The sequence below is a fragment of the Ranitomeya imitator genome, chromosome 8, assembly GCF_032444005.1.
Source record: "Ranitomeya imitator isolate aRanImi1 chromosome 8, aRanImi1.pri, whole genome shotgun sequence".
In the NCBI taxonomy this organism is placed as follows: Eukaryota; Metazoa; Chordata; class Amphibia; order Anura; family Dendrobatidae; genus Ranitomeya; species Ranitomeya imitator.
In genome coordinates, this window is record NC_091289.1 from 93,552,876 (window position 1) to 93,567,595 (window position 14,720).

The 14,720-nt window shown below is 54.7% G+C and overlaps 1 protein-coding gene across 2 annotated transcripts in view; it reads left to right on the forward strand.

The window, feature by feature from the left end:
- Positions 1-6,467: 6,467 nt before the first annotated feature.
- Positions 6,468-14,720, forward strand: part of TXN2 (thioredoxin 2) — a 169,626-nt gene continuing 161,373 nt past the window's right edge. Inside the window, exon 1 of one of the 2 annotated variants that reach the window (XM_069737167.1) lies at positions 6,468-6,625. The gene's annotated coding sequence lies outside the window, so the exon portion shown is untranslated. The remainder of the gene's footprint in view (positions 6,626-14,720) is intronic. The other variant, XM_069737168.1, reaches the window with a different exon arrangement.

The window sequence follows — 14,720 nt, forward strand, 5'->3', positions numbered from 1 at the left end:
GCCCCCCAGGGGGGAATCCTTTCCTTATCCAAGTACTGGGCCCCCAGAGAGGAGTCTGTCCCTTATCCAAGTACTGCCCCCCCAGGGAGGAATCCTTGCCTTATCCAAGTACTGGGCCCCCCATGGAGGATCTATCCCTTATCCAAGCACAGGGCGAACCAGGGAGGAATCCTTCCCTTATCCAAGTACTGGGCCCCCCAGTGAGGATCTGTCCCTTATCCAAGCACTGGGCCCCCCAGGGATGATCTGTCCCTTATCCAAGCACTGGGCCCCCCCAGGGAAAGGTCTGTCCCTTAGGCTAGGGTCACATTGCGTTAGCAGCAGCCCATTCGCTAATGGGCTGCTGCTAGCGCAAGTGCCTGCGCTACATCACGCTAGCGCAGATGGAGCTTCTGCTAGCTCCATCTGCGCTAGCAGTGATGGACCCGGAAACGCTGCAGCCAGCGTCTCGGGTCCGTCACTCAAATGACGGCACATCGCTAGCGCACGGCCATTGTGGGTGTGCGCTAGCGATGCGTTTGCCATTACAGGCAATGGTGGTGTTAACGGACTACGTTACACCGCGTTATGCCGCGGTGTAACGTAGTCCGTTAAACGCGGTCACATAACGCAATGTGACCCTAGCCTTATTATCCAAGTACTGAGCCCCCCAGGGAAGAGTCTGTCCCTTATCCAAGTACTGGTCCCCACCCCCCAGGGAGGAGTCTGTCCCTTGTCCAAGTACTGGGTTCCCCGGGGAGGATTCTGTCCCTTATCCAAGTACTGAACCCCCGAGGGAGGAGTCTGTCCCCTATCCACGTACTGGGCCCCCCAGGGAGGAGTCTGTCCCTTATCCAATCACTGTGCCCCTCAGGGAGGAGTAAGTCCCTTATCCAAGTACTGGGCCCCACAGGGAGGAGTCTGTCCCTTATCTAAGTACTGGGCCCCCCAGGGAGGAGTCTGCCCCTTATCCAAGTACTGGGCCCCCCAGGGGGGAATCCTTTCCTTATCCAAGTACTGGGCCCCCAGAGAGGAGTCTGTCCCTTATCCAAGTACTGCCCCCCCAGGGAGGAATCCTTGCCTTATCCAAGTACTGGGCCCCCCATGGAGGATCTATCCCTTATCCAAGCACAGGGCGAACCAGGGAGGAATCCTTCCCTTATCCAAGTACTGGGCCCCCCAGTGAGGATCTGTCCCTTATCCAAGCACTGGGCCCCCCAGGGAGGATCTGTCCCTTATCCAAGTACTGGGCACCCAGGGAGGATCTGTCCCTTACCCAAGCACGGGGCCAACCAGGGAGGAATCCTTCCCTTATCCAAGTACTGGGCCCCCCAGGGAGGAGTCTGTCCCTTATCCAAGTACTTGGCCCTCCAAGGAGGAGTTTGTCCCTTATCCAAGCACTGGGCCCCACAGGGAGGATCTGTCCCTTATCCAAGTACTGGGCCCCCCAGGGAGGAGTCTGTCCCTTATCCAAGTACTGGGCCCTCCAAGGAGGAGTCTGTCCCTTATCCAAGCACTGGGCCCCCCAGGGAGGAGTCTGTCCCTTATTCAAGCACTGAGCCCCCCAAGGGAGGAGTCTGTCCCTTATCCAAGCACTGGGCCCCCCAGGGAGGAGTCTGTCCCTTATCCAAGTACTGGGCCCCCCACGGAGGAGTCTGCCCCTTATCCAAGTACTGGACTCCCAGGGAGGATCTGTCCCTTACCCAAGCACGGGGCCCCACAGGGAGGATCTGTCCCTTATCCAAGTACTGGGCCCCCCAGGGAGGAGTCTGTCCCTAATCCAAGTACTGGGCCCTCCAAGGAGGAGTCTGTCCCTTATCCAAGCACTGGGCCCCACAGGGAGGATCTGTCCCTTATCCAAGTACTGGGCCAACCAGGGAGGATCTGTCCCTTATCCAAGTAATGGGCCCCCCAGGGAGAAGTCTGTCCCTTATCCAAGTACTGAACCCCCGAAGAGGAGTCTGTCCCCTATCCACGTACTGGGCCCCCCAGGGAGGAGTCTGTCCCTTATCCAATCACTGTGCCCCTCAGGGAGGAGTAAGTCCCTTATCCAAGTACTGGGCCCCACAGGGAGGAGTCTGTCCCTTATCTAAGTACTGGGCCCCCCAGGGAGGAGTCTGCCCCTTATCCAAGTACTGGGTCCCCCAGGGAGGAATCCTTTCCTTATCCAAGTACTGGGCCCCCAGGGAGGAGTCTGTCCCTTATCCAAGTACTGCCCCCCCAGGGAGGAATCCTTGCTTTATCCAAGTACTGGGCCCCCCATGGAGGATCTATCCCTTATCCAAGCACTGGGCCAACCAGGGAGGAATCCTTCCCTTATCCAAGTACTGGGCCCCCCAGTGAGGATCTGTCCATTATCCAAGCACTGGGCCCCCCAGGGAGGATCTGTCCCTTATCCAAGTACTGGGCACCCCAGGGAGGATCTGTCCCTTATCCAAGTACTGGGCCCCCCAGGGAGGAGTCTGTCCTTTATCCAAGTACTGGGCCCCCAGGGAGGATCTGTCCCTTACCCAAGCACGGGGCCAACCAGGGAGGAATCCTTCCCTTATCCAAGTACTGGGTCCCCAGGGAGGAGTCTGTCCCTTATCCAAGTACTGGGCCCTCCAAGGAGGAGTCTGTCCCTTATCCAAGTACTGGGCACCCCAGGGAGGAGTCTGTCCCTTATTCAAGCACTGAGCCCCCCAAGGGAGGAGTCTGTCCCTTATCCAAGCACTGGGCCCCCCAGGGAGGAGTCTGTCCCTTATCCAAGTACTGGGCCCCCCACGGAGGAGTCTGCCCCTTATCCAAGTACTGGACTCCCAGGGAGGATCTGTCCCTTACCCAAGCACGGGGCCAACCAGGGAGGAATCCTTCCCTTATCCAAGTACTGGGCCCCCCAGGGAGGAGTCTGTCCCTTATCCAAGTACTGGGCCCTCCAAGGAGGAGTCTGTCCCTTATACAAGCACTGGGCCCCACAGGGAGGATCTGTCCCTTATCCAAGTACTGGGCCAACCAGGGAGGATCTGTCCCTTATCCAAGTAATGGGCCCCCCAGGGAGAAGTCTGTCCCTTATCCAAGTACTGGGCCCCTAGGGAGGAGTCCGTCCCTTATCCAAGTCCTGGGGATCCCCAGGGAGGAATCCGTCCCTTATACAAGTACTGCCCCCCCCAGGGAGGAGTCTGTCCCTTATCCAAGTACTGGGACCCCCCAGGGAGGAGTCTGTCCCTTATCCAAGTACTGGGCCCCCCAGGGAGGAGTCTGTCCCTTATCCAAGTCCTGGGGATCCCCAGGGAGGAATCCGTCCCTTATACAAGTACTGCCCCCCCCAGGGAGGAGTCTGTCCCTTATCCAAGTACTGGGACCCCCCAGGGAGGAGTCTGTCCCTTATCCAAGTACTGGGCCCCCCAGAGAGGAGTCTGTCCCTTATCCAAGTACTGGGCCCCCAAGGGAGGAGTCTGTTCCTTATCCAAGTACTGGGCCCTCCAGGGACGAATCCTTCCCTTATCCAAGTACTGGGCCCCCAGGGGTGAGTCTGTCCCTTATTCAAGCACTGGGCCCCCCAGGGAGGAGTCTGTCCCTTATTCAAGTACTGGGCCCCCCAGGGAGGAGTCTGTGCCTTATCCAAGCACTGGGCCCCCCAGGGAGGATCTGTCCCTTATCCAAGCACTGGGCCAACCAGGGAGGAATCCTTCCCTTATCCAAGTACTGGGCCCCCCAGGGAGGAGTCTGTCCCTTATCCAAGCACTTGGTCCTCCCAGAGAGGAATCCGTCCCTTATCCAAGCACTAGCCCCCCCCAGGTAGGATTCTGTCCCTTATCCAAGGGCTCCCCAGGGAGGAGTCTGTCTCTTATCCAAAAACTGGGCCCCCCAGGGAGGAGTCTGTCCCTTATCCAAGTACTGGCTCCCCCAGGAAGGAATCCTTCCTTTATCCAAGTACTGGCCCCCCCCAGGGAGGAGTCTGTCCCTTATTCAATACTGGGTCCCCAGGGAGGAGTCTGTCCCTTATTCAAGTACTGGGCCCCCCAGGGAGGAGTCTGTCCCTTATCCAAGCACTGGCCCCCCAGGGAGGAGTCTGTCCCTTATTCAAGTACTGGGCCCTCCAGGGAGGTGTCTGCCCCTTATCCAAGTACTGGGCCCCCCATGGAGGATCTATCCCTTATCCAAGTACTGGGCCAACCAGGGAGGAATACTTCCCTTATCCAAGTACTGGGCCCCCCAGGGAGGAGTCTGTCCCTTATCCAAGTACTGGGCACCCCAGGGAGGAGTCTGTCCCTTATCCAAGTACGGGGCCCCCCAGGGAGGAGTCTGTTGTGAATTCTGCTCTTGGGCCCCCTCCGGTGGTTATGAGTGGTAGTGCTGCTGTCTTTGGATCGCAGCATTCATCAGGTGTGTCCACTTTTTGCAATTAGGACTGGGCTATTTAGTCTTGCTTGATTCTTTAGTCTGTGCCAGTTGTCCATTGCTTTTGGAGAATTCTCATCTCATACTGGTCTCTCCTGGTTTGCTGTCCATGTCTACAAAGATAAGTTCCGGCTTTGTTTTTGCAGTTCACATGCTGTGGGCTTAATAGTTCAGTGCATTTTCTTGTTTTGTCTTGTCCAGCTTTGTCTGTGTAAGGATTCTTCAGCCATGCTGGAATCTCTGGAGATGCAGATATACCCTTCATGTCTTTAGTCAGATGTGGAGTTTTTGTATTTTCTGTGGTGGATATTTTCTAGTGTTTTAATACTGAACGCATAGTACTCTGTCCTATTCTTTCTATTTAGCTAGAAAGGCCTCCTTTGCTAAATTCTGATTTCAGTCTGCGTATGTCATTTCCCTCTCCTCTCACAGTCAATATTTGTGGGGGGCTGTCTTTCCTTTGTGGATTTTCTCTGAGGCAAGATAGTTTTCCGTTTCTATCTTTAGGGGTATTTAGTCCTCAGGCTGTGTCGAGGTGTCTAGGGAGCGTTAGGTACATCTCATGCGGCTCCTAGGCCACCAGATCATAACAGGAGTCTGTCCCTTATCCAAGTACTGGGTCCCCAGGGAGGAGTCTGTCCCTTATCCAAGCACTGGGCCCCCCCAGGGAGGGGTCTGTCACTTAGGCTAGGGTCACATTGCGTTAGCAGCAGCCCATTCGCTAAAGGCTGCTGCTAGCGCAAGTGCCTGCGCTACATCACGCTAGCGCAAATGGAGCTTCTGCTAGCTCCATCTGCGCTAGCAGTGACGGACCCGGAAACGCTGCAGCCAGCGTCTCGGGTCCGTCACTCAAATGACGGCACATCGCTAGCGCACGCCCATTGTGGGCGTGCGCTAGCGATGCGTTTGCCATTACAGGCAATGGCGGTGTTAACGGACTACACTAAACCGCGTTATGCCGCGGTGTAACGTAGTCCGTTAAACGCGGTCACATAACGCAATGTGACCCTAGCCTTTTTATCCAAGTACTGAGCCCCCCCAGGGAGGGGTCTGTCACTTAGGCTAGGGTCACATTGCGTTAGCAGCAGCCCATTCGCTAACGGGCTGCTGCTAGCGCAAGTGCCTGCGCTACATCACGCTAGCGCAAATGGAGCTTCTGCTAGCTCCATCTGCGCTAGCAGTGACGGACCCGGAAACGCTGCAGCCAGCGTCTCGGGTCCGTCACTCAAATGACGGCACATCGCTAGCGCACGCCCATTGTGGGCGTGCGCTAGCGATGCGTTTGCCATTACAGGCAATGGCGGTGTTAACGGACTACACTAAACCGCGTTATGCCGCGGTGTAACGTAGTCCGTTAAACGCGGTCACATAACGCAATGTGACCCTAGCCTTTTTATCCAAGTACTGAGCCCCCCCAGGGAGGGGTCTGTCACTTAGGCTAGGGTCACATTGCGTTAGCAGCAGCCCATTCGCTAACGGGCTGCTGCTAGCGCAAGTGCCTGCGCTACATCACGCTAGCGCAAATGGAGCTTCTGCTAGCTCCATCTGCGCTAGCAGTGACGGACCCGGAAACGCTGCAGCCAGCGTCTCGGGTCCGTCACTCAAATGACGGCACATCGCTAGCGCACGCCCACTGTGGGCGTGCGCTAGCGATGCGTTCGCCATTACAGGCAATGGCGGTGTTAACGAACTACGCTACACCGCGTTATGCCGCGGAGTAACGTAGTCCGTTAAACGCGGTCACACAACGCAATGTGACCCTAGCCTTATTATCCAAGCACTGAGCCCCCCAGGGAGGAGTCTGTCCGTTATCCAACTACTGAACCCCCAGGGAGGAGTCTGTCCCTTATCCAAGTACTGAACCCCCATGGAGGATCTGTCCCTTATCCAAGCACTGGGCCCCCCAGGGAGGATCTGTCCCTTATCAAAGCACTGGGCCCCCCAGGGAGGATCTGTCCCTTATCAAAGCACTGGGCCCCCCAGGGAGGATCTGTCCCTTATCCAAGTACTGGGCCCCCCAAGCCACCCCCCATGGAGAAGTCTGTCCAGCCCCGGTCCTGCAGAATGACACTCCTATAAGCTCCTTCACAGTATCGTTACAGCCACCATTGTTGCTTGTTCTGGGCCGGATCCTAAGTTCCTGCAGAGCAAACGCGGGCTAATGCACCTTTTATACAGTCACACTAAAATGACGTCACGTGAGTCTAGTGTCACGTGGCTGAACGTCATCAAGGTCCTTGTCTTCTAGGAAGCGACGGCTCTCAAGGTGAGTGGGACTGAGTGTTTGGCCCGCAGTGCTCGCTGATACCGCTGTGTGCGGCCCAGAAGCTGTGGTGCGGTCGGGCAGCAGCGCTCCGGCATTGCTCCCGCTTTGTGCCCCGAGGGTCCCTCAGTACAGTGTGCCCAAGTCAGGACTTCTGCCACTCGAGCTGTTGTGGCTGCATGTGTGGTGGCGCCCGGCACATAGAGCTCCTCTCTGCAGGAGTTAGGAGACGGCCCCACTCCGTGCGGGAGTAAGAGTGTGTGCACACAGTCAGGATTTGTCCGCGCTTTGGACGCAGCGCATGTCCAATGCATCTAAAGCGCTGCCAGCTATAGATCATAGGAGAATCCTCTATGAGCCGTGTGGATTCACCTTGTCCATTATATTGTAGGGTAGGTGCACACGGTCAGTAAACGCTGCCTACATCCGCAGCATGCACAGCGTAGTGGATGGGTTTTCCATATATCCCAGCTCCACTATGCGTGCATCGGCGCTCGCGGTTTATCTATGGAGATGGACATGCGGCTTGTCTCTCCAGACCGCAGCATGTCTTATCTTGCAGAGGCACGCTAAATATCACCTGTACAATGTATTGGGTGCGGTGATTCCCCGTGGTTCAGTGATCACATGCGGAATCACCTGCCTGCAATAGCCGGCAGCGCTTTGGACGCAGTGAACATGTCCCCGTCCAAAGCGCTGCCGATTACTGACCATGTGGACTTTCTCATATGGGTGAAATTTATCTTGCAGAGACTGAGCGTCTCCGCAAGATAAATAGTCATGCTACGGTCTGTAAAGATGCGCCGCATGTCCATCTCTACGGGTGAGCCACGGGCATCTTTGGATGCATTTTGGACATGGGATTTCTTGATATCCCATCCACTCTGATGTAACATCTGACCACTGCGCAAGTAATCTTTATTTTTATGTAGCGCTAACATTCCGCAGCGCTTTACAGTTTGCCACATTATCATCGCTGTCTCCAATGGGGCTCACAATCTAAATTCCCTATCAGTATGTCTTTGGAATGTGGGAGGAAACCCGCGCAAACACGGGGAGAACATACAAACTCCTTGCAGATGTTGTCCTTGGTAAAGGTACCGTCACACTCAGCGACGCTCCAGCGCTATATACAACGATCCGACCTAAACTAGATAGCTGGAGCGTCGCTGTAGAGACGTCAAACAGAATGATGCAGGAGCGATCCAGTGACGTAACGGCGACTCACTTATCGTTCACGCTCCATGTAAAAACGTTGCTGGCGTCGTTGCTTTTGATGTCAAACACAGCGATACACGCCGATCTAACGACCAAATAAAGTTCTGGACTTCTAGCTCCAACCAGCGATCTAACAGCGGGATCCTGATCGCTGCTGCGTGTCAAACACAACGAGATCGCTATCCAGGACGCTGCAACATCACAGATTTTTGTCGTTCTCGTTGCAAAGTTGCTGAGTGTGACGGTACCTTAAGACTTGAACCCAGGACTCCAGCACTGCAAGGCTGCACTGCTAACCACTGAGCCACCGTGCTGCCCTCTAGTGTCCAACCTGCAGCGTTTACTGACCGTGTGTACATACCCTTAGTAGACGGCCCCCTGTCTGCGGTGCTTGTTACTTTTCCGTACAGCCGCTATAAGAGCCATAACTTGTCTGCTCTTTTCCCTGTGGCCGTTCTATGAGGGTATGTGCACACGTTGCGGATTTTGCTGCGGATCCGCAGCAGTTTCCCATGTTTCTCTCTCTCTCTCTCTCCCTCCCCCCTTCTCTTTCTCTCCCCCCTTCTCTCTCTCTCTCCCTCCCCCTTCTCTCTCTCGCTCTCTCTCTCTCTCCCTCCCCCCTTCTCTCTCTCTCTCTCCCTCCCCCCTTCCCTTCTCTCTCCCTCCCCCTTCCCTTCTTTCCCTCCTTCCTTCCTTCCCCTTCTCTCTCTCCCTCCCCTTGTCTCTCTCTCCCTCCCCTTGTCTCTCTCTCCCTCCCCTTGTCTCTCTCTCCCTCCCCTTGTCTCTCTCCCTCCCCTTGTCTCTCTCTCCCTCCCCTTGTCTCTCTCTCCCTCCCCTTGTCTCTCTCTCTCCCTCCCCTTGTCTCTCTCTCTCCCTCCCCTTGTCTCTCTCTCTCCCTCCCCGTCTCTCTCTCTCCCTCCCCGTCTCTCTCTCTCCCTCCCCTTGTCTCTCTCCCCCTCCCCTTCTCTCTCCCCCTCCCCTTGTCTCTCTCCCCCCTCCCCTTGTCTCTCTCTCTCTCCCTCCCCTTGTCTCTCTCTCTCTCTCCCTCCCCTTGTCTCCCTCCCCTTGTCTCTCTCTCCCTCCCCTTGTCTCTCTCTTCCTCCCCTTGTCTCTCTCTGTCTCCCTCCGCTTGTCTCTGTCTCCCTCCCCTTGTCTCTGTCTCCCTCCCCTTGTCTCTGTCTCCCTCCCCTTGTCTCTCTCCCCTTGTCTCTCTCCCCTTGTCTCTCTGTCTCTCTCTCTCCCTCCCCTTCTCTCTCTCTCCCTCCCCTTGTCTCTCTCTCTCTCCCTCCCCTTGTCTCCCTCCCCTTGTCTCTCTCTCCCTCCCCTTGTCTCTCTCTTCCTCCCCTTGTCTCTCTCTGTCTCCCTCCCCTTGTCTCTGTCTCCCTCCCCTTGTCTCTGTCTCCCTCCCCTTGTCTCTGTCTCCCTCCCCTTGTCTCTGTCTCCCTCCCCTTGTCTCTGTCTCCCTCCCCTTGTCTCCCTCCCCTTGTCTCTCTCCCCTTGTCTCTCTCCCCTTGTCTCTGTCTCCCTCCCCCCTCCCCTTGTCTCTGTCTCCCTCCCCCCTCCCCTTCTCTCTCTCTCTCCCTCCCCCCTCCCCTTCTCTCTCTCTCCCTCCCCCATCCCCTTCTCTCTCTCTCTCTCTCAATTCAATTCAAATGAGCTTTATTGGCAGGACTAAGTACATGTTAGCATTGCCAAAGCATATGGTAAAAATACGGTGGTGGGGGAGGGGGGGTTATAGAGGTCCAAGGAATATCAAATTCCTTTTAGAGGATAGGGGATGTTTCCAGGGTGGGGTATAGGAGTCCATGACATATCAGGCTCTTTAGTCGGGGGATAGGGACGTGTCCAGTGTTGGGGTATAGGAGTCCATGACATATCAGGCTCCTCTTAGTCTGTGGCAGGCACTGACATATTCCGCTGCTACGGCCACTGCACTTTCCTCTTCCCCCAGTATTATCGGCAGTTTCTCTTCCTCCTCCTTGGAGGTGAAGTCTGGGAGGAGATCAGACAGTCTCTTGAAGTGAGTGTCCCTCACTGCGGAGTATTTGGGGCACCTCAGCAGGAAGTGGGCCTCATCCTCCACGGCCTCCTGGGGGCACTGCTGGCAGAGTCTGCTCTCTCGAGGCTTGTAGTTCTGTCGGTGCCGCCCGGATTCGATGAGTAGGCTGTGGGCGCTCAGTCTGTACCGGCTCAGGATCTGTCGATCTTTGGGGTTTTCTAGTTTCTCTAGATATGGGGCCAGTTTGTACTCCCTCTGTAGATTCCGGTATATTGTCAGTTTCTGGGATTTGTTTATGTCGTTCCTCCAGATGCTGAGATATTCCTCTTTGACTTTGTGTACCATTTTCTGGATTTCACCTTTTGTCAGGCCATGGAGGTTGATAGCTTGGTCAGACTGGCTTTGGGTACTTTTCCTTGGGAGGCTTCCTGAGGCTTCCTGGTGTAGGAAGGCTTTGTGATGGTAGGAGCTGGGACTGCTACTTTGTAGATGAGCCTTGAATGACAGCGCCTTCTTCTTTATTGCGATGTGTAGTGGGTATCTGCCCAGCTCTGCTCGGCAGGCGCTATTTGATGTGCTCCGATGGACTTGGAGAAGATGCTTGCAGAACTCTAGGTGGAATATTTCTGTCGGCCCAGCGTCCCACTTTGACCAGTTTGGGTATGAGACTGGGCCCCAGACTTGGGGCAATGATGGAGTCAAAAATTTTTAGCCATACTGTTACTGGTGCCTTGAGGTGGTACAGACGCCTTCTGATGGCATAGAAGGCTTTGGATGCCTTGTCTTTTAGTGACTCTATGGCTTGCTTGAAGCTCCCTGACTGGCTGAGTTCTAGGCCCAGGTAGGTGTACCTGTTGGTTTCAGTAAGTGGACGGTTGTCTATCATAAAGGTAGGATTGCCAGTGGGTTTCTGCTTTCTTTTCTGGAACACCATGATATTAGTTTTTTTTCTCGTTGATTGGCAGTGCCCATGTGCTGCTGAAGGTCTCTAGGATTTTCAGATGATCTTGGAGGCCTTTCTCAGTTGGTGATAACAGCACGAGGTCGTCTGCCTACAGCAGAAATTTCACCTGGGTGTCATGGAGGGTGAGTCCTGGTGCTGAGGAGGACTCTAGGGCCACTGCCAGCTCATTGATGTAGATGTTAAAGAGCGTTGGACTGAGGCTGCAGCCCTGTGTCACTCCTCGACTTTGTTGGAAATAGGCCGTCCTCCTTCCGTTCACCTTCACACGGCAACTGTTCTCTGTGTAGGAGCTTCGGATGACATCATATGTTTTGCCTCCTATTCCGCTCCCCAGCAATTTTAGGAATAGTCCTGGGTGCCACACTGAGTCGAAGGCTTTCTTGAAGTCCACAAAACAAGAGTATATCTTCCCGTTCTTTGTCTCTCCCTCCCCATCCCCTTCTCTCTCTCTCTCCCTCCCCCCTCCCCTTCTCTCTCTCTCTCTCTCTCTCCCTCCCCCCCTCCCCTTCTCTCTCTCTCTCCCTCCCCCCTCCCCTTCTCTCTGTCTATCTCTCCCTCCCCTTCTTTCTTTCTTTCTCTCCCCCCCTCTCTCTCTTTCTCTCCCCCCTCTCTCTCTCCCCTCACCCCGGAACAGGAAGTCCAAACTCTATCCCATGGTAAAAAAAAAGTCAGATCCAGCGAAAAAAACGGCCGGCGGCAGGAAAAAACTTACATAGGAACGTTTTATCTCTTCGGCGAAAAAACACACAGCAATGGATCAGGCGAAAAACGGATGAAACGTGAGGTGAAATGATAAAATCCGCCAACCGATTCCGTTTTTTCTTTAAAAAAAAAAAAAAAATCATGCATTTTCCATCTCTCTCTCTCTCTCTCTCTCTCTCTCTCTCTCTCTCTCTCTCTCTCTCTCTCTCTCTCTCTCTCTCTCTCTCTCTCTCTCTCTCTCTCCTTTCCCTCCTTATCTCTCCTTTCCCTCTTCCCTCCTTCTCTCTCCCTCCCCCCTTCCCTTCTCTCTCCCTCCCCCTTCCCTTCTTTCCCTCCTTCCTTCCCTCCCCTTCTCCCTCCCCCTCCCCTTCTCTCTCTCTCCCTCCCCCTCCCCTTCTCTCTCTCTCTCTCCCCCTCCCCTTCTCTCTCTCTCTCTCTCTCCCTCCCCCTCCCCTTCTCTCTCTCTCTCTTTTCCCTCCTTATCTCTCCTTTCCCTCTTCCCTCCTTCTCTCTCCCTCCCCCCTCCCCCCTCCCCTTCTCTCTCTCTCTCCCCTTCTCTCTCTCCCTCCCCCCTTCTCTCTCTCCCTCCCCCCTTCTCTCTCTCCCTCCCCCCTTCTCTCTCTCTCTCTCCCTCCCCCCCTTCTCTCTCTCTCTCTCCCCCTTCCCCTTCTCTCTCTCTCTCTCTCCCTCCCCCTCCCCTTCTCTCTCTCTCTCTCTCCCTCCCCCTTCCCCTTCTCTCTCTCTCTCTCCCTCTCCCCTTCTCTCTCTCCCCCCCTTCTCTCTCTCTCCCTCCCCCTCCCCTTCTCTCTCTCTCCCTCCACCCTCCCCTTCTCTCTCTCTCTCCCTCCCCCCTCCCCTTCTCTCTCTCTCCCTCCCCCCTCCGCTTCTCTCTCTCCCTCCCCCCTCCCCTTCTCTCTCTCTCTCTCTCTCTCCTTTCCCTCCTTATCTCTCCTTTCCCTCTTCCCTCCTTCTCTCTCCCTCCCCCCTTCCCTTCTCTCTCCCTCCCCCTTCCCTTCTTTCCCTCCTTCCTTCCCTCCCCTTCTCCCTCCCCCTCCCCTTCTCTCTCTCTCCCTCCCCCTCCCCTTCTCTCTCTCTCTCCCCCTCCCCTTCTCTCTCTCTCTCTCTCTCTCCCTCCCCCTCCCCTTCTCTCTCTCTCTCTTTTCCCTCCTTATCTCTCCTTTCCCTCTTCCCTCCTTCTCTCTCCCTCCCCCCTCCCCCCTCCCCTTCTCTCTCTCTCTCTCCCCTTCTCTCTCTCCCTCCCCCCTTCTCTCTCTCCCTCCCCCCTTCTCTCTCTCCCTCCCCCCTTCTCTCTCTCTCTCCCTCCCCCCCTTCTCTCTCTCTCTCTCCCCCTTCCCCTTCTCTCTCTCTCTCTCTCTCTCTCCCTCCCCCTCCCCTTCTCTCTCTCTCTCTCTCCCTCCCCCTTCCCCTTCTCTCTCTCTCTCTCCCTCTCCCCTTCTCTCTCTCCCCCCCCTTCTCTCTCTCTCCCTCCCCCTCCCCTTCTCTCTCTCTCCCTCCACCCTCCCCTTCTCTCTCTCTCTCCCTCCCCCCTCCCCTTCTCTCTCTCTCCCTCCCCCCTCCGCTTCTCTCTCTCCCTCCCCCCTCCCCTTCTCTCTTCCTCCCCCCTCCCCTTCTCTCTGTCTCTTTCTCCCTCCCCTTCTCTTTCTTTCTCTCCCCCCTCTCTCTCTCCCCTCACCCCGGAACAGGAAGTCCAAACTCTATCCCATGGTAAAAAAAAAAGTCAGATCCAGCGAAAAAAAACGGATCTGTCGCATCAGTTTTTCACAATTTGCAACGGATCCATTTTTTTAAAAATTCGCCGGATTGTGCCTAACTGCTAAAAACTGATGTGTGAAAGGGGCCTAACCTGCCATTGTGATTCTCCACGTCATTACATGTTCGTAGATACTAAAAATGTATAGGTTGTTTTTTATTTAAAGGGAACCCCAGTCAGCAGGATTGTGCACAGTAACCTACAGACAGTCAGGTCGGCGCAGTTATACTGATTAAAATGATACCTTGGTTGATGAAATCCTTCTTGTGGTTATGTTTATTAGCAGTTTTGTGTTAGGTTAGCTTCACACTAGTGTTCAGCGGGGCTGCGGACGAAAGCCTTCTTCCTCCGTGAAGCCCCGCCCACTGCCATGCCTCCTCCTTCAGCACCGCCTACATCTGCATGCGTCCTGCGTACCCTATCTTTAACATTGGGTACGCAGGCCATGCGGATGCCTCCACATGCGTCGTTTTGAAGCTGCGCCGACCGCAACAAAATCCAACATGTTGCGTTTGACGCAGGTCAGTGCAGCATCAGGCTATGTGCACACTTTGCGGATTTTACCGCGGATCCGCAGAGTTTTTGACGCTGCGGATCTGCAGCAGTTTCCCATGCGGTTTACAGTACCATGTAAACCTATGTAAAACCCAATCCGCTGTGCCCATGCTGCGGAAAAAAACGAGTGGATATGCAGCGTTTTTTCCGCAGCATGCCAATTCTTTGTGCGGATCTGCAGCGTTTCTGCACCCATTGACTTACATTGAGTCGGGCACATCCACAGCAAAACCGCAGGTGTAAAAAAGATCTGCAGTTTAGCTGCGGATGAAGCGCCGCAGATCGGGAGGAGGGAGTGTGTGGGCGGTGACTGTGTGCATGTCTGTGTGTGCTGGCGGAGTCTGAGAGCTGTCAGTGGGTCTGCGGGGGGTCTGCCGGTGCATCTGCGGGGCTGCCGGGGGGCTGTGGGGGGGTCTTTGGGTGTGTGTGTGCATGCAGGCATCGTCCGATAGTACTGCAAGTCCCATCGGGCTAAGCCTGCGACAGTGATTGACACATTAGCCAATGATGGGACAGTAGTAGTCCCATCAGCCGGCTAATGTGTTAAATGTAAAAAAAAACAAAAACAAACCCCACATACAGTACATATAACATATAACAAGTACATACAACATATGACGTACTGTACATACAATAGTACATACAACATATGACCTACAGTACATATAACATACTACATACAACATATGACATACAGAACATACAACATATAACATACAGCACATGCAACAGTACATACATAACATACAACAGTACATCCAACATATGACATATAGTACATACAACAGAACATTCAACAGTACATACAGAACATACAACAGTACATACAGAACATACGACAGTACATACAACATACAGTACATACAAGATACAGTACATACAATAGAAC